Source organism: Hemiscyllium ocellatum, chromosome 4 (assembly GCF_020745735.1).
Source record: "Hemiscyllium ocellatum isolate sHemOce1 chromosome 4, sHemOce1.pat.X.cur, whole genome shotgun sequence".
Lineage (NCBI taxonomy): Eukaryota > Metazoa > Chordata > Chondrichthyes > Orectolobiformes > Hemiscylliidae > Hemiscyllium > Hemiscyllium ocellatum.
Window position 1 is genome coordinate 22268160 of NC_083404.1, and position 23848 is coordinate 22292007.

Below are 23848 nucleotides of genomic sequence, written 5' to 3' on the forward strand. Positions count from 1 at the left end.
GCAATTAAATTGCAAGCTCAGCCATCCAGTGGAGATGAGTGGTCTTTTGAACGTTTGAAACTCAGCTAAACATTTATAATGAGCTCAAACCATGGAAAACATCAAAAATGAAGTACGTGGAAAATGTAAGAATGGATGGTTAATTTATACCATGAAGGCAGACAAGCTGGCATGTCAGTCAATTCACTCCAGCAGTGGGCTTTTTTTTATCTAACTGAACTGAAAGTGGCAACCCGGATTTTTAAGGGTTTAGGAATTTAAATAATTTCAAATCAAAGCACTTAGATAGCATTGATGTCTCTTCCTTCAAGAGCATTGGCGTCTCTTCCATGCATTCTTGACTCACATATCATGGGTTAAGTCCGTTAGGAAATGAAAAATGAGTCTCTTTGAACTAAGAACCTCATTTCAAGGGACTATGTGACAGCTTCCCACCTGTTTATTTAAGCCCTGCCTCTTCACTTCTAGTAAAAATCTGATCTACTTAAAATTAGGCTGGGCTTTTGTATCTGTGACCCATATTTAAAATGTCGAGGGTTGGCCCAACTTCACAACTCCCTTTATTTTCCCATCTATAATTGATTTGACTGTGTGAGTGAACATATTCACATCTATATTTCCTCTGTCCTAAAACTGCTAAGTCACAATACTACACATTGGGCGGCACGGTGGCACAGTGGTTAGCACTGCTGCCTCACAGCGCCTGAGACCCGGGTTCAATTCCCAACTCAGGCGACTAATTGTGTGGAGTTTGCACGTTCTCCCCGTGTCTGCGTGGGTTTCCTCCGGGTGCTCCGGTTTCCTCCCACAGTCTAAAAATGTGTGGGTCAAGTGAATTGGCCATGCTAAATTGCCCGTAGTGTTAGGTAAGGGGTAAATGTAGGGTATGGGTGGGTTGTGGGTCGGTGTGGACTTGTTGGGCTGAAGGGCCTGTTTCCACACTATAAGTAATCTAAAAAAACATAAATGTGAGGCATGCCCATTTCAAACAAATGAGAATTCCACCATTTCTCCTTGACATTTACTGTCTTGCTCCTCAGATGCTGCCTGACCGGCTGTGCTTTTCCAGCAACACACTTTTCGACTCTGATCTCCAGCATCTGCTGTCCTCATGTTCTCCTGTTTAATGGTAATATTATTGCTGAAGCCCCCACTGTCAACATCCTGGATTACCATTGACCAGTGACTGCATTGGATGAGCTATGCATATAACTTATGCAGAACAGAGAATGTTGTGAATGTGGGAGACATTGAGAATGTTTTGTTGAGCCTACACGTCCTGTCACCCCAAAGTTCGTCCACATCTACAATATTCGAAATAGGAGTGTTATGGAATATTTTCCAGTTGCCTGGATGGCTACAGTTCCAACAATATTAAAGATGCTGAACATCATCTGGGACTGCAGAGTCTGCTTGATTCACAGCCCTTATGGATCCTTCACAATTCATTCAGCGCTGTTGTCCCACTATGGCGCCAGTGTGCACCGTATACATGGTGCTCTGCAACAGTTCACCCAGGATCCTCCAACGTCATCTTCCAAACTTGTGACCTCTACCACCTAGAAGAAGAAGGGCAGCTCATGTACAGGAATGCCACCAATTATAGATCCTTCACTGTTATGGTGTCAATATTCCCTAACAGCACTATGAGAATTAATTAACATTAATTAATTTGTGTTACTTACATCGGTCTTTACTCTGAATCAAATCCTTGTGTGTTAAAGTCCCACTCCTGGGACTTGAGCATGAAATCAAAGCTGACATTCTAACGGAAAAAGCTGAACTTTTGAAGATGCTGTCTTTTCGATGATAAGAGCAAGCCAAAGCCGTATTCTACCATTCAGATGGAAATAAAAGATTCCTTTCGGCTATTTGAAGATGAACAGGTCAGCATTTATTTTGCAGAAAGCATCATTAATATAGATTTTTTCATCATTTAGCATTGGTATTTGCGGGATCTTGTTCTGTAAAAATTGGTCTTTATGCTTTCCTGCACTTCCAGTTGTGATAACGTTTCAAAAGTACTGACTGCAAAATGTTTTCAAACATCTTGAGGGCATGAAAAATGCTATACGAATGCGAGATCTACATCTGAACGCAGCTCACCACCACGTTTTCGAAATCAATTCAGGATGTAAATAAAGGCAGCTCCATCCAGCAAAATAAAAATCCCATGGACCAATGAAAACAAATTGCAAATGTCTGTATTGTTTGAACATGTGGCTGGGGAACTGGTGCAGTAAGCAAGGATTTAAATTCTTGGATCACTGGGGTATGTTTTGTGGTAAGCATAAATTATACAAGAGAGATGGTTTGCTCCTTAATAGGTTGGGGACCAGCACTCTGGCAGGCAGGTTTGCTACTGCAACACAGCTACGTTTAAACTAATTAGCGGGCTGGGGGTGGGGGGGGGGGGGGGGAACAAACTGAATGTTTGAGATTGAAATTGAAGGGAAAGTTAGAACAAGGGAAGTCAAAAAAGATAACTGTAACAATGAAACAGAAAACTCAGAAAGGGATCATGCTGTAAGGTTGTGTGAAATAGGACTTGATGGGAAGGGTGAGGGCAGTAACAAATTAAAAATACTATATATGAATGCACGAAGCATTAGAAATAAGATGGATGAGCTTGGGGCGCTTTTGGAAATTGGCAGATACGATATTGTGGGGATAACTGAGAAGTGACTTCAAGTGGACAGGGCCTGGGAAATGAATATTCAAGGCTACACGTGCTATTGTAAGGACAGACTGATGGGCAGAGGGGATGGGGTGGCCATGGTGGTAAGGGATGATATTCAGTCCTTTGCGCGGGGGGACCTAGAATCGGGGGATTAGATTAGATTACTTACAGTGTGGAAACAGGCCCTTCGGCCCAACAAGTCCACACCGAACCGCCGAAGTGCAACCCACCCATACCCCTACATTTACCCCTTACCTAACACTACGGGCAATTTAGCATGGCCAATTCACCTGACCCGCACATCTTTGGACTGTGGGAGGAAACCGGAGCACCCGGAGGAAACCCACGCAGACACGGGGAGAACGTGCAAACTCCACACAGTCAGTCGCCTGAGTCGGGAATTGAACCCGGGTCTCAGGCGCTGTGAGGCAGCAGTGCTAACCACTGCACCACCGTGCCGCCCACAAATGGAGAGTAGAGTCAGTGTGGATAGAACTGAGAAATTCTAAGAGTAAAAAGACCCTCTTGGGAGTTATCTACAGGCCCCCAAACAGTAGTCTGGATGTTGGATGTAAGTTGAATCAGGAGCTGAAATTGGCCTGTCGCAAAGATGTTACTACAGTTGTTATGGGGGATTTCAACGTACAGGTAGACTGGGAGAATCTGGATAGTAGGAGAAAGTGAGGGCTGCAGATGCTGGAGATCAGAGCTGAAAAATGTGTTGCTGGAAAAGCACAGCAGGTCAGGCAGCATCAAAGGAGCAGGAGAATCAACATTTCGGGCATAAGCCCTTCTTCCTGAAGAAGGGCTTATGCCTGAAATGTCGATTCTCCTGCTCCTTTGATGCTGCCTGACCTGCTGTGCTTTTCCAGCAACACAGAATCAGGATGGTATTGGACCTCAAGAAATAGACTTTGTGGATTGCCTCCGAGATGGGTTTTTAGAACAGCTGGTGCTGGAGCCTACCAGGGAGAAGGCAATTCTGGATCTGGTATTGTGAAACAAACCAGAATTGATCAGGGACCTCGAAGTGAAGGAGCCATTGGGAAGTAGTGACCATAATACAATAAGCTTCAATCTGCAATTTGAGAGGGAGAGGGTACAAATGAAGGGCTTATGCTCGAAACGTCGAATTCTCTATTCCTGAGATGCTGCCTAACCTGCTGTGCTTTGACCAGCAACACATTTGCAGCTGTGATCTCCAGCATCTGCAGACCTCATTTTTTACTCTACAATCTGAAGTGACAATATTTCTGTTGAATAAAGGGAACTATGGAGCTATGAGGGAGGAGCTGGCCAAAGTTCAATGGTGCAATACCTTAGCAGGGATGACAGTGGAGGAACAATGGCAGATATTTCTGCGGATAACACAGAAGATGCAGGATCAGTTCATTCCAAAAAGGGAAAAAGATCTTAGGAGGAGGCATCGGTGGCCGTGGCTGATGAGGGAAGTTATGAAACATAAAGTTAAAAGAGAAAATGTATAACATAGAAAAAATAAGTGGGAAAACGGAGGACTGGAAGCTTTTAAAGAACAACAGAGGATTACTAAGAAGGAAATATGCAGAAAAAAAAATGAGGTACAAAGGTAAACTGGCCAAAAATATAAAGGAGGATAGTAAAAGCTTTTTTAGGTATGTGAAAGGCAAAAAATTGGTTAAGACTAAAATTGGGCCCTTGAAGACAGAAACAGGGGAATATATTACGGGGAACAAAGAAATGGCAGAAGAATTGAATTGGTACTTCAAATCTGTGTTCACTGGGGAAGACACAGCAATCTCCCTGAGGTAACGTGGCTGAAGGATTTGAACTTAAGGGAATTTATATTTGCCAAGAATTGGTGTTGGAGAGACTGTTAGGTCTGAAGGTTGATAAGCCCCCGAGGCGTGATGGTCTAGATCCCAGGGTACTGAAGGAGGGGGCTCGAGAAATTGTGGATGCGTTGGTGATTATTTTCCAGAGTTCGATGGATTCGGGATCAATTCCTGTGGATTGGAGGGTGCTAATGTTGTACCACTTTTTAAGAAAGGTGGGAGAGAGAAAGCAGGATGTTATAGACCAGTTAGTCTGACCTCAGTGGTGGGAAAGATGCTGGAGTCTATTATAAAGGATGAAATTACGACACAGAGGAGCTTAAAAATGTGTTGCTGGAAAAGCACAGCAGGTCAGGCAGCATCCAAGGAGCAGGAGAATCAACGTTTTGGGCATAAACCCTTCTTCAGGAATGAGGAGAGTGTGCCAAGCAGGCTAAGATAAAAGGTAGGGAGGAGGGGCTTGGGGGAGGGGCACTGGGAATATGATAGGTGGAAGGAGGTTAAGGTGAGGATGATAGGCCGGAGAGGGGGTGGGGGAGCGGAAAGGTCGGGAAGAAGATTGCAGGTCAAGAAGGTGGTGCTGAGTCTGAGGGTTGGGACTGAGAAAAGGTGGGGGGAGAGGAAATGAGAAAGCTGGAGAAATCTGCATTCATCCCTTGTGGTTGGAAGGTTCCTAGGCAGAAGATGAGGCGCTCTTCCTCCAGGCGTCATGTTGCCATCGTCTGGCGATGGAGGAGGCCAAGGACCTGCATGTCCTTGGCGGAGTGGGAGGGGGAGTTAAAGTGTTCAGCCACAGGGCGGTTGGGTTGATTGGTGCAGGTGTCCCAGAGGTGTTCTCTGAAATGTTCCACAAGTAGGCAGCCTGTCTCTCCAATGTAGAGGAGGCCATATCGGGTGCAGCGGATGCAGTAAATGATGTGTGTGGAGGTGTAGGTGAATTTCTGACAGATATGGGAGGAGCCCTTGGGACCTTGAAGTGAAGTGAGGGGGGAGGTGTGGGCGCAAGTTTTGCATTTCTTGCGGTTGCAGGGGAAGGTGCCGGGAGTGGAGGTTGGGTTGGTGGGGGGTGTAGATCTGACGAGGGAGTCACGGAGGGAGTGGTCTTTCTGGAAATTACAACACATCTGTATAGTTGTAAGAGGATAGGTCAGAGTCAGCATGGATTTATGAAGGGGAAATCATGCTTGACTAATCTTCTATAATTTTTTGAGGATGTAACTCTGAAGATGGACGAGGGAGATCCAGTAGATGTAATGTACCTGGACTTTTAGAAAGCTTTTAATAAAGTCCCACATAGGAGGTTAGTGAGCAAAATTAGGACGCATGGCATTGGGGGCAAAGTACTAACTTAGATTGAAATTTGGTTGGCTGACAGAAAACAAAGAGTAGTGATAAAAGGCTCCATTTTGGAATGGCAGGCAGTGACCAGTGGGGTACCACAGGGATCACTGCTGGGACTACAGCTTTTTACAATATATATTAATGACATAGAAGATGGTATTAGTAATAACATTAGCAAATTTGCTGATGATTCTAAGCTGGGTGGCAGGGTGAAATGTGAGGAGAATGTTAAGAGACTACAGGGTGACCTGGACAGGTTAGGTGAGTGGACAGATGCATGGCAGATGCAGTTTAATGTGGATAAATGTATGGTTTTTCACTTTGGTGGCAAGAACAGGAAGGTAGATTACTACCTAAATGGAATCAATTTAGGTAAAGGGGCTGTACAAAGAGATCTGGGTGTTCTTGTACACCAGTCAATGAAGGTAAGCATGCAGGTATAGCAGGTAGTGAAGAAGGCTAATAGCATGCTGGCCTTCATAACAAGAGGGATTGAGTATAGAAGAAAAGAGTTTTTTTCTGCAGCTGTACAGGGCCCTGGTGAGACCACACCTGGAGTATTGTGTGCAGTTCTGGTCTCCAAATTTGAGGAAAGACATTCTGGCTATTGAGGGAGTGCAGTGTAGGTTCACGAGGTCAATTCCTGAAATGGCGGGACTACCTTATGCTGAAAGACTGGAGCGATTGGGCTTGTATACCCTTGAGTTTAGAAGACTGAGAGGGGATCTGATTGAGACATATAAGATTATTAAAGGATTGGACACTCTGGAGGCAGGAAACATGTTTCTGCTGATGGGTGAATGCCGAACCAGAGGACACAGCTTAAAAATATGGGGTAGACCATTTAGGACAGAGATGAGGAGAAACTTCTTCAACCAGAGAGTGGTGGCTGTGTGGAATGCTCTGCCCCAGAGGGCAGTGGAGGCCCAGTCTCTGAATTCACTTAAGAAAGAGTTGGATAGAGCTCTCAAGGATAGTGGAATCAAGGGTTATGGAGATAAGGCAGGAACAGGATACTGATTGAGGATGATCAGCCATGATCATATTGAACGGTGGTGCAGGCTCGAAGGGCAGAATGGCCTACTCCTGCACCTATTATCTATTGTCTATTGTTTTTGATCCTAAAGCCAAAATTTGTTAACACATATTATACGTCCCAGATGCTTAGTTTTACACACTGTAGTTTTATTAACTTACTTTCAGCAAGCTATCATGTAATATTGATGGCACAGTGGCACAATGTTTAGCACTGCTGCCTCACAGCACTAGGGACCTGGGTTTGGATCTACGCTCAGGTAGCTGTCTGTTTCAAGTTAGCACATTCTCCCTGTGTCTGTGTGGGTTTCCTCCAGGCACTCCAATTTCCTCCCACGGTCCAAAGTTGTGCAGGTTCGGTGAACTGGCCATGCTCAATTGCCCATAGTGTTCAGGGATGTGCAGGCGAGGTGAATTGGCCATACTAAATTGCCCACAGTGTCCAGGAATGTGCAGGTTGGGTGAATTGGCCATACTAAATTGCTCATATTGTTCACCGATGTATAGGGCAGGTGGGTGCATAGTGGAAAATGCAGAGTTATAGAGACAGGGTAGGAGGTTCGATCTGGATGGTGGAGGATTGGTGTGGACTCATTGAGTTGAATGGCCTGCTTCCACAATGTGAGGATTCCACAAATTTTGTATTTTAAAAAGCTAAATGTGCAAGGACGAGTCTAACAGCAGAAATTTTCAGAAGCTCTGCTGCTGCAAATTATGTATCGTTGAACAGAAACCTTATATGATCCCTTGTGTGATAAAACATTCTTTTGAGACTGGAGCCCTGAAGCATGCTGTGTTAAATCAGAGAAGAGCAACAAAAGGGAGAAAACAAGGATTCATCCGTTTGTGAGGTTCTACAAATTATTGCTGTTGACATGCCTTTGTAATGAGGGTGTTTTGTGTCATCATGTCTATGACAAGATTGAGACTTGCATCATTACTTCTGATATGTTTGCTGCCACATTCATTACTGCATGATTTATTAGAAGCAAAGAGTCCCAGTGGTCTCTTCAGTGAAAAATAAACCATCTAAAGCTATCAGTTGAGAGGACAGTCACAATGAACATAAAACAAAAGATGTTGCATTCATATAGCACTTTTCATGCCCTCAAGATGTTTGAAAACATTTTACAGTCAGTACTTTTGAAATGTAATCACAACTGGGAAAGCAGGAAAGCAAAACAGGCATATTTTTACAGAACAAGATCCCACAAATACCAAAGATAAATGAAGAGAAAATCTATATTAATGATGTTTATTGTGGAATAAATCTGGCCCAGGGCACACCAATGCTGACCTGTTCATCTTCAAATAGTAGAAAGGAATATTCTATTTCCATCTGAATGGTGGAATAGGGCTTTGGCTTGCTTCTGTCATCTAAAAGACAGCATCTTCAAAAGTACAGCTTTTTCCCAGTAGAGTGTCAGCTTTGATTTCATGCTCAAGTCCCAGGAGTGGAACTTCAACACACAAGGATTTGACTCAGAGTAAAGACCAATGTAAGTAGCATAAATTAATTTATGTTAATTTTCCTGTTAAGTATAAGATAAGAGTGAAGCAATAATATCCCTTTCATAGCACCAGTCACATTCCTAGGACATTTCATAGCCGATGGTGCACTATCGAAACCTCGTAATGTAGGGAAACATGGGAGTAAAACTTGCACACTGCATGTTCCCAGAAACAGTTATAAGATGCATAACTAGATAATTTTTTTTAAATGTTGGCTCATAGAAATCCCAATTTGTGTTCAACTAATGCATTTTTAAAACTATATATACAGGCACAGAGTGGATGTCAAGTTAAAATCACATCTAAAAAGATGACACGAGTGAAGCATTAATCCTGAAAACATGCTCAAATCTATGGAAGAGAACTTTGACCCTTGAATCTGCATATTTTAAAGTGGAAGCACACCAATACTGCTACCTCAGAAAATGCCTTAGAAGAAGTAAGTACCTACTCTTTTGAAGATATTTGCAATAGTGAAACATAAAGCAATAACAGTCTGCATAGACATCAAAATAGAAGAAAACACCTTAGGGTGCTACACAGAAGCACAATCAAAAGTGAGCATCAGAAACAGCTTGGTCAGAGAGAATCTAAATCTTAGTCATAGACCAAGATATTAAGAACATTCGTGAAGATAAAGTACAGTGGAAGGGTAGAGACACATAATTTCAGAACATAGGGTCTATCAACTGAAGTTACGGTCACCAATGGTGAGTTGAGAAAGGAGATACATAAAAATAGTCAATTGTATCAGAATTTTTCTTAAAGCTAAATTGTTACCTAAAAGTAATATATCTGAATGTAAGATCTGTGGCTGTTTGGTTCTCAACACCCTAAAACTTAAAGAAGATTTATTTTGTTTTTTATTATTATTCTTTCATATTTCAATGGAAAAGGAGGCTGCCATGTTATTGCTAACCTTGTGTAAGAGCAAGTTTCTCATTAGCTTTCCCTTTCTATTAACCAGAATGACAGAATAGCTACAGTGTAGAGGCCATCCATTTGGCCCTTTGTGTCCACATGCAAACCTTACTGTTCCTGCACACTGTTCCTTTAGAGGAAGGCTCTTTGTTTTATGCTGCTTCTCTGTGTTCTTTGTATCAAATATATCGGTGGGACATCATAGCAATTACAGAAACATGGCTCATGGGATGGACAGGACTGACAGCTTCATGTTCCAGGATATAAATGCTACAGGAAGGACAGAAAGGGAGGCAAGAGAGGAGGAGGAGTGGCGTTTTTGGTAAGGGATAGCATTACAGCTGTACTGAGGGAGGATATTCCCAGAGATACATCCAGAGAAGTTATTTGGGTGGCACTGAGAAATAAGAAAGGGATAATCATCTTATTGGGATTGTATTATAGACCCCCCAATAGGCATAGAGAAACTGAGAAACAAATTTGTAAGACATCTCAGTTATCTGTAAGAATAATAGGGTGGTTATGGTAGGGGATTTTAACTTTCCAAGCATAGACTGGGACTGCCATAGTGTTAAGGGTTTAGATGGAAAGGAATTTGTTAAGAGTGTATAAGGAAATTTTCTGATTCAATATGTGGATGTACCTACTTTGCAAGAACTTTCAAAAGCTGATTGGAGGCAGATATTTTCAGGTAAAGGGATGGCTGGAAAATGGGAAGCCTTCAGAAATTAGAAAACAGGAGTCCAGAGAAAGTTTATTCCTATTAGGGTGAAAGGAAAGGCTGGTAGGTATAGGGAATGCTGGATGACAAAAGAAATTGAGGGCTTTGTTAAGAAAAAGGAGAAAGCATTTGTAAGGTATAGATAGGATAAATCGAATGAATCCTTAGAAGAATATAAAGGCAGCAGGAGTATACTTAAGAGGGACAACAGGAGGTCAAAAAAAGGACATGAGGTAGTTTTGGGCTAATTGAAATTAAGGAGAATTCAAAGAGTTTTTCCAAATACATTAAGGTCAAAAGGGTAACTAGGGAGAGATTAGGGCCCTTCAAAGATCAGCAAGGAGGCCTATGTGTGGAGCCACAGAAAATGGGGGAGATAATAAATGAGTATTTTGCATCAGTATTTACTGTGGAAAAGGACATGGAAGATGTAGAATATAGGGAAATAGATGGTGACATCTTGAAAAATGTTCATATTGCAGAGGAAGAAATGTTGGATGTCTTGAAATGCATATACATGCATAAATCACCAGGACGTGGGAAGCTAGGGAAGTGATTCCTGGGCCTGTTACTAAGATATTTGTGTCATCAATGGTCACAGGTGAGGGGCTGGAAGACTTGAGGTTGGCTAACGTGGTGCCACTGTTTAAGGAAGGTGATACGGACAAGCTTTGACAATGGTGGTTGGTAAGTTGTTGGGGGGAATCCTAAGGGACATGATATACGTGTATTTGCAAAGGCAAGGACTGATTAGGAATAGCCAATATGGCTTTGTGGGAAATCATGTCTCACAAACTTGCCTGAGTTTTTTGAAGAAGCAACAAAGAGGATTGATGAGTGCAGAGCGGTAGTTGTGATCTATATGGACTTCAGTAAGGTGTTCGACAAGGTTCCCCATAGGAGATTGGTTGGCAAGGATAGACCTCATGGAATACAGGGAGAACTAGCCATTTGGATACAGAACTGGCTCAAAGGTAGAAGATAGAGGATGGTGGTGGAGGGTTATTTTCTCAGACTGGAAGCTTGTGACCAGTGGAGTGCCACAAGGATCAGTGTTGGGTTTATTACTTTTCATCATTTTTATATAAATGATTTAGATTTTCATTGATTAGATTAGATTACGTACAGTGTGGAAACAGGCCCTTCGGCCCAACAAGTCCACACCGACCCACCGAAGCGCAACCCACCCATAACCCTATATTTACCCCTTACCTAACACTATGGGCAATTTAGCATGGCCAATTCACCTGACCCGCACATCTTTGGACTGTGGGTTTGAGTATAACAGGTATAGTTAGTAAGCTTGCAGATGACACCAAAATTGGAGGTGTAGTGGACAGTGAAGAAACTTACCTCAGATTACAGTGGGATTTTGATCAGATGGTCCAATGGGCTGAGAAGTAGCAGATGGAGTTTAATTCAGATAAATGGGATGTGCTGCATTTTGGGAAAGCAAATCTTAGCAGGTCTTATACACTTAATGGTAAAGTCCTGGGGAGTGTTCCTGAGCAAAGAGACGTTGGAGTGCAGGTTCATAGCTCCTTGAAAGTGGAGTCACATGTAGATAGGATAGTGAAGAAGGCATTTGGTATGCTTTCCTTTATTGGTCAGAATATTGAGTACAGGAGTTGGGAGGTCATGTTGCGGATGTACAGGACATTGTTTAGACCACTGTTGGAATATTGTGTGCCATTCTGGTCTCCTATCAGAGAGATGTTGTGAAACTTGGAAGGGTTCAGAAAAGATTTACAAGGATGTTGCTAGGGTTGTAGGATGTGCTATTGGGAGAGATTGAATAGGCTGGGACTGTTTTCCCAGGAGTATCGGAAACTGAGGGGTGACCTTACAGAGGTTGCCAAAATTATGAGGGACATGGATAGGATGAATAGACAAAGTCTTTTCCCTGAGGTGGGGGAGTCCAGAACTAGAGGGCATAGGTTTAGGGTGAAGGGGAAAGATATAAAAGAGACCTAAGGGGCCCCTTTTTCAGACAGAGGAAGTGGTGGAAGCTGGTACAACTGCAACATTTAAGAGACATTTGGATGGGTATGTGAATAGGAAGGGTTTGGAGAGACATAGCCCAGGTGCTGGCAGGTGGGACTAGATTAGGTTGGGGTATCTAGTCAGCATGAACAAGTTGGACCAAAGAGTCTGTTTCTGTTCTGTACATCTCTATGTCTCAATGATTTACACTCGTTTCACATCTGCCTGTTCATTCCATCAACTTGTCAATGTCCATTTGAAGTTGTACATTGTCCTCCATGCTGTGTGCAGTGATTCTTCTCTTCCTCACTTCCTCTTCCTCATTGAATTCAATTAAGCACTCAGCTCCACAGTAACCTACCACTGCAATTTATTTAATTTAATGTGCTTTTCCAATTCCTTTTAAAAGTGATAATTGTACCAACTTCAAAACAGACTCCAATAGCTACATCACCGTGATAAGAAAAGAATCCTCATATTACGTCATGATCCTTGCACCAAATTAGCATCCTTTAATTCTCAGCATTTCCTCCAAGCACCAGGAATAATGTTTCCCTATCTGATTTAATGAGATCCCCCATGACCTTGAAAACTTCAATATCATTTTCTCTCCACTTCTTTTCTAAACAAAACGCATGCAGCCTTTCAAATTATTGACACAACTCAAATCCTTTATTCTTGGAGGCTTTCGTAAATATTCTACAAATGATAACAAAGAACAAAGAACAAAGACCAAAGAAAGTTTACAGCCCAGGAACAGGTCCTTCAGCCCTCTAAGCTTGAGCTGATCCAAATGTACTGTCTAAACTGCCACCCAGTTCCTAAGCATCTGTATCCATCTGCTCCCCACCTACTCATGCATCTGTCCAGATGCATCTTAAATGAATCTACCGTGCCTGCCCCTACCACCTCTGCTGGCAATGCATTCCAAACGCCCACCGCCCTCTGTGTGAAGCACTTGCTGCATGTATCCCCCTTCAACTTTCCACCTCTCACCTTGAAAGCGTGACCTCTTGTTATTGAATCCTTCACCCTGGGAAAAAGCTTATCTCGATCCACCCTATCTATACCCTTCATGATTTTGTCAAATCTCAATCAAGTCCCCCTCAATCTCTTTTTTCTAATGAAAATAAACCTAACCTACTCAACCTCTCTTCATAGCTAGCACCTTCCATACCAGGCAACATCCTCGTAAACCCTCTCTGCACCCTCTCCAAAGCATCCACATCCTTTTGGAAATGTGGCGACCAGAACTGTACACAGTATTCTAAATGCAGCTGAACCAATGTCTTGTCCAATTTTAACATGACTTGCCAGCTCTTATACTCAATACCCCATCCAATGAAGGCAAGCATACTATATGCCTTCTTGATCACTCTACCCATCTGTGGCAGTAACCTTCAGGGTACAATGATTCTGGATTAGAGTGGTTACCTGGAATATCCCTACTACTGTTCTTGTACAGGGAGATAACATGACCAACCTTCCAGTCCTCTGGCACCTCTCCAGTATTTAAGGATGCCACAAAGATATCTGTCAGGGCCCTCCCTATCCTTTGCCTTCAACGGGACATGCCTATCCTGCACTATCTTTAACCTATCTTTGAAAGCCTCCCATATATCAATTGTGGACTACCCTTCAAATAACTGTGTCCAATCCACATTTCCAAGGTCCTGCCTAATTTTGATATAATTGTCCTTGGCCCAGTTTAGTATTCTTCCCTTAGGACCACTCTCATCTTTTTCTACGAGTATTCTAAAACTTACAAAATTGTGGTCACTGTTCCCAAAGAAATCCCCCATTCCAACTTTTACCACCTGTCCTGGCTCGCTCCCCAGTACCAGGTCCAATGTGGCCCCTTCCCTCGTCGGACTATTGACATACTGCTGTAGAAAACTCTCCTGGACGCTTCTTACAAATTCTACCCCATCTAGACCTCTGACGCTAGGTGTATCCCAGTCAATGTTGGGAAAATTAAAATCTCACATCACCACTACCCTATTACCTCGACATTTTTCCATAATCTGTTTACCTATTCGTTCTTCTACGTTACGCTCACGGTTGGGAGGCCTGTAATACAGCCCCTTCAGTGTGACTGCACCCTTCTTATTTCTCATCTCCACCCATAATGCCTTACTACAAAAGACCTCCATTGTGTCCTCCTTTAGCACAGCCGTGATATCATCCCTAACCAGCAATGCAACTCCACCCCCTCCCCCTTCATGGAACGTTTAGTTGCCAATCATCATACCTTTCCTTCAACCAAGTCTCTGTGATTGCAATAACGTCATACTCCCAGGCACCAATCCAAGCCCTATGTTTATCTGCCTTACACACTATACTCCTTGCATTAAAGTAGATGCATTTTAGGCCACCAGTTGTTTTGCGCTCACCTACTCTCTGCCTACTCTTCCCTTTATTAATGCTATCTTTATGATTCTTACAGTCTCCAGTCTCCACCTCGCTGCCTACTTGTTTTCTCTTCTGGTTCCCAGCCCCCTGCCACATTAGTTTAAAACCTCCCCAACAGCAGTAGTAAAAACTCCACCAAGGACTTTGGTTCTGGTCTGATTCAGATGTAGACCATCCATTTTGTAATAGTCCCACCTTCCCCAGAACCGGTCCCAATGTCCAACAAATCTGAACCCCTCCCTCCTACACCATCTCTCAAGCATGTGTTCATCCTGCCTATTTTTTTCATTTCTATGCTGGCTAGCACATGGCATTGGTAGTAATCCCGAGATCACTACCTTTGAGGTCCTCCTTTTTAACTTCCCTCCTAGCTCCCTGAATTCTTCTTTCAGGACCTCATCTCGTTATTTTACTTATATCGTTGTTTCCTATATGCACCATGACAACTAGCTGTTCACCCTCCCCTTTTAGAATGCTCTACAGCTGATTGGTGACATCCCTGACCCGAGCACCTGGGAGGCAACATACCATCCGAGAGTCCCATTTTCGGTCACAGAACCGCCTATCTACTCCCCTCACAATAGAATCCCCTATGACTATGGACCTACGAGTCTGTTTCCTGCCCTTCTGAACAGCAATGCCCACCATGGTGCCATGACCCTGGCCACTGCTGCCCTCTCCAGGTGAGCCATCTCCCCTAACAGTATCCAAAACGGTATACCTGTTTTGTAGGGAGATGACCGCAGGGGACACCTGCACTGCCTTCCTACTCTTTTTCTGTCTTTTGGTCACCCATTCACTGTCTCCCTCAGCAATCCTAACTTGCGGTGTGACCAGTTCACTAAAAATGCTATTCACGATCTCCTCAGCATCGCAGATGCTCCACAGTGAGTCCACCCGCAGCTCCAGAGCCTTCATATGGTCAAACAAGAGCTGCAGCTGGATACACTTCTTGCAAGTGTAAGAGTCAGGAACGTCAGACATGTTCCTAAGGTCCCACATCAAGCAAGAGGCACATGCCATTGATCTGAGATCCCCTGCCATTGCAAGCTTAGCTTTATATGAACTAGCTAAAACCAAACAATGCACTTAAATGTATATGAAAAAGAAAGATAAGAAAGAAATAAAAGCTTTACCTTGCAGAGTCTCTTTCTTCCGGTTAGAGGAGGGGGGTGGGAGGGAGATAGCCACTGCCCAAATATAAATTAAACCCTTATCTTCCCGGCAGCCCTCGCTTCACTCCACTTTCTCTCCTCACTGCTCTGTCAAAATGGAGGCCCGACTCCCAAGGTAAGTCCCTTTTTAAGCAGGAAAATGTACCTTTCCCGGCAGCCCTCACTTCAGCTCACCTTCTCTCCTCGCTGCTCATTAAAAAGGATAATCAAGACATGAATATTAGCCAAGAAAGGAACTTTAAGATGCCACAGCATAAACCTTGATGAGAGACTTGAGTGCAAAGAACAATCTTAAAGGGAGAGAGGATAGTGTAGAAGCAGAGGACTTTAGTAAAGTAATTGCAAAGGAGATGGATGACAGCATAAGATTACAAAGGTATATTGAATACACTCAGTGAATGGGCAAAACTGTGACAGATGGAGTTTAATGTAAGTATGTATAAGGTTATTAATCTTGGACTGAGAAAGGATAGATCAGTGTACTTTCTAGATGATATGAAAGAAACTATAGTGGATGCCCAAAGATACTTGGAGATACAGTACATAGATCTTTAAAATGTCATGAACAGATGCAGAAGATAATCAACAAAGTTAGTGGAATACTCACCTTTCTAACTAGAGGATTGGAGTAAAACGATGCAGAAGTTATGCTGCAGTTATTGAACAAAACCACGGTTAGACCCCACTTTGAGTGCTATAAGCAGATCTGCACAGCACACCTTCATAAGGATATATTGGCCTTGGAGGGAGCAAATGTAGATTTAGATTAGATTAGATTCTCTATAGTGTGGAAACAGGCCCTTCAGTCCAACAAGTCCACACCGCCCCTCCGAAAAGTAACACACCCAAACCCATTCCCCTATCCTATATTTACCCCAACACACCTACCACAGTGGCAATTTCCCATGGTCAATTCCCCTGACCTGCACATCTTTGGCTTGTGTGAGGAAACCAGAGCACCTAGAGGAAACCCACATGGACACAGGGAGAATGTGCAAACTCCCCACAGACAGGTGGGAATCGAACCCAGGTCCCTGGTGCTGTAAGGTAGCAGTGCTAACCAATGAGCCACCATGCCTCTCCATTACAGAGTCACAATGCAGAATGACATTTGGATTTCAGGAGTTAAGTTATGAGGATAGATTGCATAAATTAGGCCTATTTTCTCTGGAACTTGGAAGGATAAGGGGTGATCTGATCAAGTCTTCAAGACACCAACACAAAAAGATTGCTTAGATAAAGATAAACTTTTTCCACTGGTTGGGGATTCTAGAACTGAGGGAGTGTGGCATTGTCCGAGAATATGGCAAGATTGCTGAGGACAGATGTTAGAAAACATTTCTACTCACAAAGATTCATAGATATTGGAACTCTCTTCCACAAGTGGCAGTGTATGCTGAATCAGTTCTAATTTTAATTGAAATACATGGATGTTTGTTAAGCTAGGGATATTACAGGATAGAAGCCAAAGGCAAGTATATCGAGTTAAGCCAAGATCAGCCATGATCTCATTGAATGGTGGAACAGATTGAAGGGGCTGAATTACCTACTCCTGTTTCAATGTTCATATGTTCCTAATTCGACAGCATGGGATCTAGGAGTCTTGATTGAACTATTTTTAAAAGGTATCTGATGGGCAACTAGCACAGACAGGAGTTTCTTTAGTTTTATGATTAGATATGTTAAGTTTGTTTTCTTTTCATCTCTTTGTTCATCTTTTCTTTTACTTGAGTCTTTCAGATTATAAATTTTTTTTCCATTTTTTTCAGTTAACCTTTACAGAGCTACTTTTAAATGAGTGAAAACTCAATATCATTGAGTTTTTGAGAAAAGCCTGTTTCTAACATTTTATCCTACAGAAACAGAATTATTCACCCACAATCCTGACCAATAGGCTATTTTTGAGCCAACATACAAAATAGAATGGTTAATCAATGAATAATAAATAATGAATAATAGCAGCATATTAACTTTATAAAAAAATGTTATTTTTCTCTACAAGCTCAATAAAATGAGAATTTCAAAGCAAGAAGTTTTGCTCCAGGCCTACCTATCATTAGAACTGAATTACATGAGTATGCTTCATCAGTTGTGAACTCAGTTCATAGGATTGCCACACATCAATAAAGCTTTCCATCTGAGGAACAGCCATCAGTTCTGTTTAATGTGTATTCTATGGGGCTTATTCACAGAACTAAGGAGGAGGTCAGTGATAGATTGTAGCCTGTAAAATACAAAATGGCTTCTGATGTAAGTAGCAACATCTGTAGATACTCATGGGCAGTAATGGCTTCTCAATAATGGGTGAGCCATTAGTGCCAAAAATAAGACAAAAGTATTTGCAACAATCTTCAACCAGAGTCTGAAATGGATGCTTCAACTTGGTCTCCACCAGTGGTTCCCAAAATCACAGATACCAGCCTTCAACCAGTTTGATTCACTCTACGTGATATCAAGAAATAGTTGGCGGCACTGAATACTGAAAAGACAGTACGCCTTGACAATATTTCAGAAAAAAGTATTGAAGACTTGTGTTCGAGAACTTGTCATGCTTCAAGCCAAGCTGTTCCAGGAGCTACAACACTGGCATCTCCCTGAAAATATGAACATTTTCCCAGCTATGTCCTGTACACAAAAGCAGGACAATCCAACCAACCCAATTGCCACCATATCTATCTACTCTTTATCATTTATAAAGAGATGGAAGTTGTCACCAACAGTGCTATCAGGCAGCACTTGCTTAGCAATAACCAACTCACTGAATCCCAGTTTGGGTGCCCACAGGTTGACCTGATTGTACCCTTATTTCAAACATGAAGGAACTAAATTTCAGCAGTGAGGTAAGTGTAAGGCAATATTTGATTTAGTGTAACATTGAGGAGTTTTCGCAAAACTGATTTCAGTTCTGAAGAAAGGCCACTAGACCTGAAATTAGACTGTTTATCTCCATAGCCGCTGCCAGATCTGCTGAGTTTCTCCAGAAATGTCCATTTTTGTTTCAGCTTTCCAGCACCTGCAGCTCTCTTTTTTTTTGTTTGGAGTCAATGGGAATGAGGAGGAAAGCTCCTGATTGGAGCCAAACTTGTCACAAAGGAAAATGTGATTGCTGGAAGGCTGTCTTCTCAGGTCCAGGATATCTCTGCAGGCATTCCTCAGGGTAGTGTCCAAGGATTAACCATCTCCAGTTCCCTCATCAATGACATTCTCTTCATCATAAGGTCAGAAATGGGAATATCCGCTGGTGATTGCAAAATGTACAGCACCATTAACAACATCTCAGAAATCAAAGCAGTCAATTTCCAAATGGAGCAAGACCTGGACAATAACCAGACTTGGGTTGGTGAGTGGCAAGGAATATTCATGCCACACAAGTGCCAAGCAATGATCACTGCAAATAATGGAGAATCCAACCACTGACAATGGCAGTGGCATTACAATCACTTCCATCTCAAAGGACAAGGGTCTCAGAAAGGTGGGAACCATACACATATTCACCTCCAAGCTATTCACCAACCTGACTTGGAACTGTATCAACATTGCTTCAGAGTTTCTGGGTCATAATTTTGGTTGTTTCTCCCTAATATCAATTTGGGTCAACCCACAGCACTTGGACTGCAGTGGTTCAAGAATTTCTTAAGGATGACTAGAGGTGGACAGTATTTGTTAGCTTAACCAGTGATGTCCACAATCTACGAAAGAATTTAAAAAAATAATAATAGAAAATAATTGCTAAAGGGACTATAAAAGCTCTGCAGATCAGAGAAGGGAATGTAAGTTCTGTAAGCTTTCGTTGTTTGTATCATTTTTTAAAAACTCAACATGTAATTGTAACATAATTGTTTGAGATTCCATTCCTTCACAATTTACCCAATATCAGCTGAGCAAGCAAGAAGATTTCGGAACGAAAACAGAAATTGCTGGAAAAAACTCAGCAGGTCTGGCAGCATCTGTGGAGAGAAGAGTTCACCCTTCTTCAGAACTAAATTTAGGAAAAATTTTGTAATTTTATGCACAACTTGCATCCAGTGTAAGTCGAGTTTCATCAGGTTTTTGAATTAGTTTAAAGAAACATTGCACTACAAAATTGGTTATGTCTCCAGTTTATGACCAAACTCTACCAGCATCATCTCTTAGTGGTCCTTTGAAAAGGCTAAAATAAAAATTAGCCCTTCTTTAGGGACAAGTAGTGGCACGGTGTCTCAGTGTTTAACACTGCTGCCTTACAGTGCCAGGGACACGAGTTTGATCACTGTCTTGGGCGACTCTCTGCGTGGAGTTTGCACATTCTCCCAGTGTCTATGTGGGTTTCCTCCCACATTTCAAAAGATATGCAGGTTAGGTGAATTGGCCATGCTAAATTGCCCATTGTGTTAGGTACATTAGTCAAGGGGAAATGAGTCTGGGTGGGTTACTCTTCGGAGGGTCAGTGTAGATTATTGGGCTGAAGAGCCTGTTTCCACACTGTAGGGAATCCAATCTAACAAAAAAAGTACACAAATAGCCAATCTATAAAAAATAATTTACTTAGGAACTGACTACTGTACGTCACTAAAAGTGAAAAATAGTTTTATATGTTTTTTCATAATGCCAATTTCATTCATTTAAAATCAGTACACCAGTGGTATATTTAATTATATAATAAATTCATTTCCATTGCTTAAAAAAAAAACTGCACCAAGTTACAACTTATATATATATCAGTGCAATCCATTTTAGTGAAAGACCAGAAAAATAATCACATTCTAATGCATTGCTCATTACAGTGTCTCATAGTATATTTCATGTTTCGTATCATGCAAATGAGTTTATACAGAATTTTTTTTTAAATTCAGAGAACTAACATCATTTTGAGCAACACTGCATCTGGTTTGCGTTGCTGCCAAAGTGGAAACTAAATTCCCAGATGTGAAATTAGGCAAATTTGTACTTGCACAATTATTAGCTGGTATCAAGTTCAGAAGTAGGACTTCCACAAAATCACTAAAGTGTTACAATGTCAAAGGGGGATATTTGGCCCATTATGTCTACATTACCTTTTCAAACATACTTGTTGCCTCCTGTCAATCTCTTGTTTTTTTCCCTTACCCTTGCATGATATTTCTATCCAAGTAATAATCAGCCAATGGGGCACGGTGGCTCAGTAGTTAGCACTGCTACCCTACAGCGCCAGGGACTCGGGTTTGATTCCGACTGTCTGTGTGGAGTTTGCACATGCTCCTGTGTCTGTGAGGGTTTCCTCCGGGTACTCCAGTTTCCTCCCACAATCCAAAGATGTGCAGGTTGGGATAATTAGCCTGCTAAATTTCCCGTAGTGTTGTGGGATGTGTTGATTAGGTGTATTAGTCAGGGGTAAATGTAGAGTAATAGGGCAGGGGAACGGGTCTTTGTGGGTTATTCTTTGGAGGGTTGGTGTGGACTTGTTGGGCTGAATGGTTGGTTTTCACACTGTAGGGATTCTACGATTCTAATCCTCAATTGAGTCTGCCTCCACCACCCTTCCAGGTAGTGCATTCCATTTTGTTTTCTAAATAGCATTCTTTTCCTTCCAGGTTTGTCCCCAACATTAATATTTCCCACTTGATACAGCCCCAGAAAACCTGCAGCTTACTTCTTCTCCAGGCATTCTGTAGCATTCAATTGTCCGTGTTTGATTACATTTATCTGATATCTGTCCTTTGTGTGTTATTTGTTGAGCATGGGCGTTGTCCATTAGAATTGAAACTAAACTTCAACAAACTACTGTGAGGATGAAAGTGTAAACATTAAAAAACATTGAAGAAAACAATTGTTGATACCTCACTCATCTCAGCATTTCTCTGAGGCATAAAACACAACTTGCATTTTGATTTTTAAATTTCCCCTTAACTGACCCTCTCCATTCCACCCTCTTTAGAGGTTAAAGTTTTAGCTACAGTTGATATGATTGTCAGGACTCTAGGCCAAGCACAGTTCGTGTGAAGTATGCCACCACAAACTTTCTTCACACAGAGGAATCTTCAGTTGGTGGAATGGAGCGTTCAATTAAGAGGAGATTTAAAAATCAAAATAAAATGAGAGTAGAGATACAGGATCATAAACAGATGAACTGTAACCAATGTTTGACAGGAACTGGTAGAATATATACACACAAGTGTGCAAAAGGAATTAAAACAAGGGTACATAATAATGGGAAAACATCAAAGCTTAAAAGGTCTTTGAATTGCAGCATTTGTAACACAATAGATGAATTGTCAGCACAAATACAAATAAGAATTAATATACCTTGATATCTATTACCGAGATGTGAGTGCAGGGTCACCAAGACTGGGAAAATAGAACGTAAAACATGATGCGCCCTCGATGTTGCACCGACCTGTCATATAAATCTGAATCCCATCTAATCTACACTACTCCATGTACGTCCATATGCTCGTCCAATGACGACTTAAATGTAGTTAAACTTGGCGAAATTACCACCGTTAAAGGGAAAGTATTCCATACCCTTACTACTCTCTCAGTAAAGAAACTACCTCTGACATCTTTCCTATATCTGTTACCCCTAAATTTAAAGCTATGCCCCCGCCCCCTGTGCTCGCTGTCACCATACTTGGAAAAAGGCTTCCCCTGTCCACCCTATCTAACCCTCTGATTATCTTATATGTCTCTATTAAGTCACCTCTCAACCTCTCAACCTTCTTCTCTCTAATGAAAACAGCCTCAGCCTTTCCTCATAAGAACTTCCCTCCATGCCAGGCAACGTCCTAGTAAATCGACTCTGCATCCTTTCCAAAGCTTCCACATCCTTCTTATAATGCGGTGACCAGAACTGTACACAATACCCCAAGTGCGGCCGCACCAGAGTTTTGTACAGTTGCAGCATAACCTCATGGTTGCGGAACTCAATCCCTCTATTGATAAAAACTAAAACAATGTATGCCTTCTTAACAACCCTGTCAATCTGGGTGACAACTTTCAAGGATCTGTGTACCTGGACTCCCAAGAGTCTTATCATTAGCCCAGTACTTTGCATTCCGGTTACTCTGACCAAAGTGAATCACCTCACACTTGTCCGAATTAAACACTATTTGCCACCTCTCAGCCCAGCTCTGCAGCTTATCTATATCTCTCTGTAACCTACAACATCCTTCGTCACTATCCATAACTCCAAGGACCCTAGTGTTGTCTGCAAATTTACTAACACACCCTTCTACGCCGTCATCCAGGTCGTTTATAAAAATGATGAACAGCAGTAGACCCAACACCAGCCCTTGCAGTACACCACTAGTAACTGGACTCCAGGATGAACATTTCCCATCAACCACCACCCTCTGTCTTCTTTCAGCAAGCCAATTACCGATCCAAACTGCTATATCTCCCACAATCCCATTCCTCCGCATTTTGTACAATAGCCTATTGTGGGGAACCTTATCGAACCTTGCTGAAATCCATATAGACCACATCAACCATTTTTCTTTCATCTACCTGTTTGGTCACTTTCTCAAAGAACTCAATAAGGTTTGTGAGGGACTACCTACCCTTCACAAAACCGTGCTGACTATCCATAACCAAAGTATTCTTTTCTCGATGATTATAAATTCTATCTCTTATAACCTTTTCCAACACTTTATCAACAACTGAAGTGAGGCTCACTGGTCTATAATTACCAGGGTTGTCTCTACTCCCCTTCTTGAACAGGGGAACCACATTTGCTATCCTCAAGTCTGTAAGCACTATTCCTGTAGATAATCATGATTTAAAGATTAATGTCAAAGACTCAGCAATCTTTTCCATGGCTTCCCAAAGGATCCTAGGACAAATCCCATCCGGCCCCGGGGACTTATCTATTTTCACACTCTGCAGGCTTTCTAATACTTCTTCCTTGTGAACCTCAATCCCACCTAGTCTAGTAGCCTGTATCTCAGTATTCTCCTCAACAATATTGTCATTTTCTAGAGTGAATACTGTCGAAAAATATTCATTTAGTACTTCCCCTATCTCCTCTGACTCCACAACCAACTTCCCACTACTATCATTGATTGGCCCTCATCTAACTCTCGTCATTCTTTTATTCCTTAAATACCTATAGAAAGCAAAGTTTGTATCAACAGACACATCGACCTAGATCCTATATACCGGCCACTGCAGCGGACAGCAACTGACAACCGGAAGCGGCAGATTCAAACCACTATAAATGCAGGAGGAATCAGCACAGAAGCGCTTCACAGGAGGCTCCCAAGCGTTGAAGATGTCACCTAAAAAGGGGACGAAACGTTTG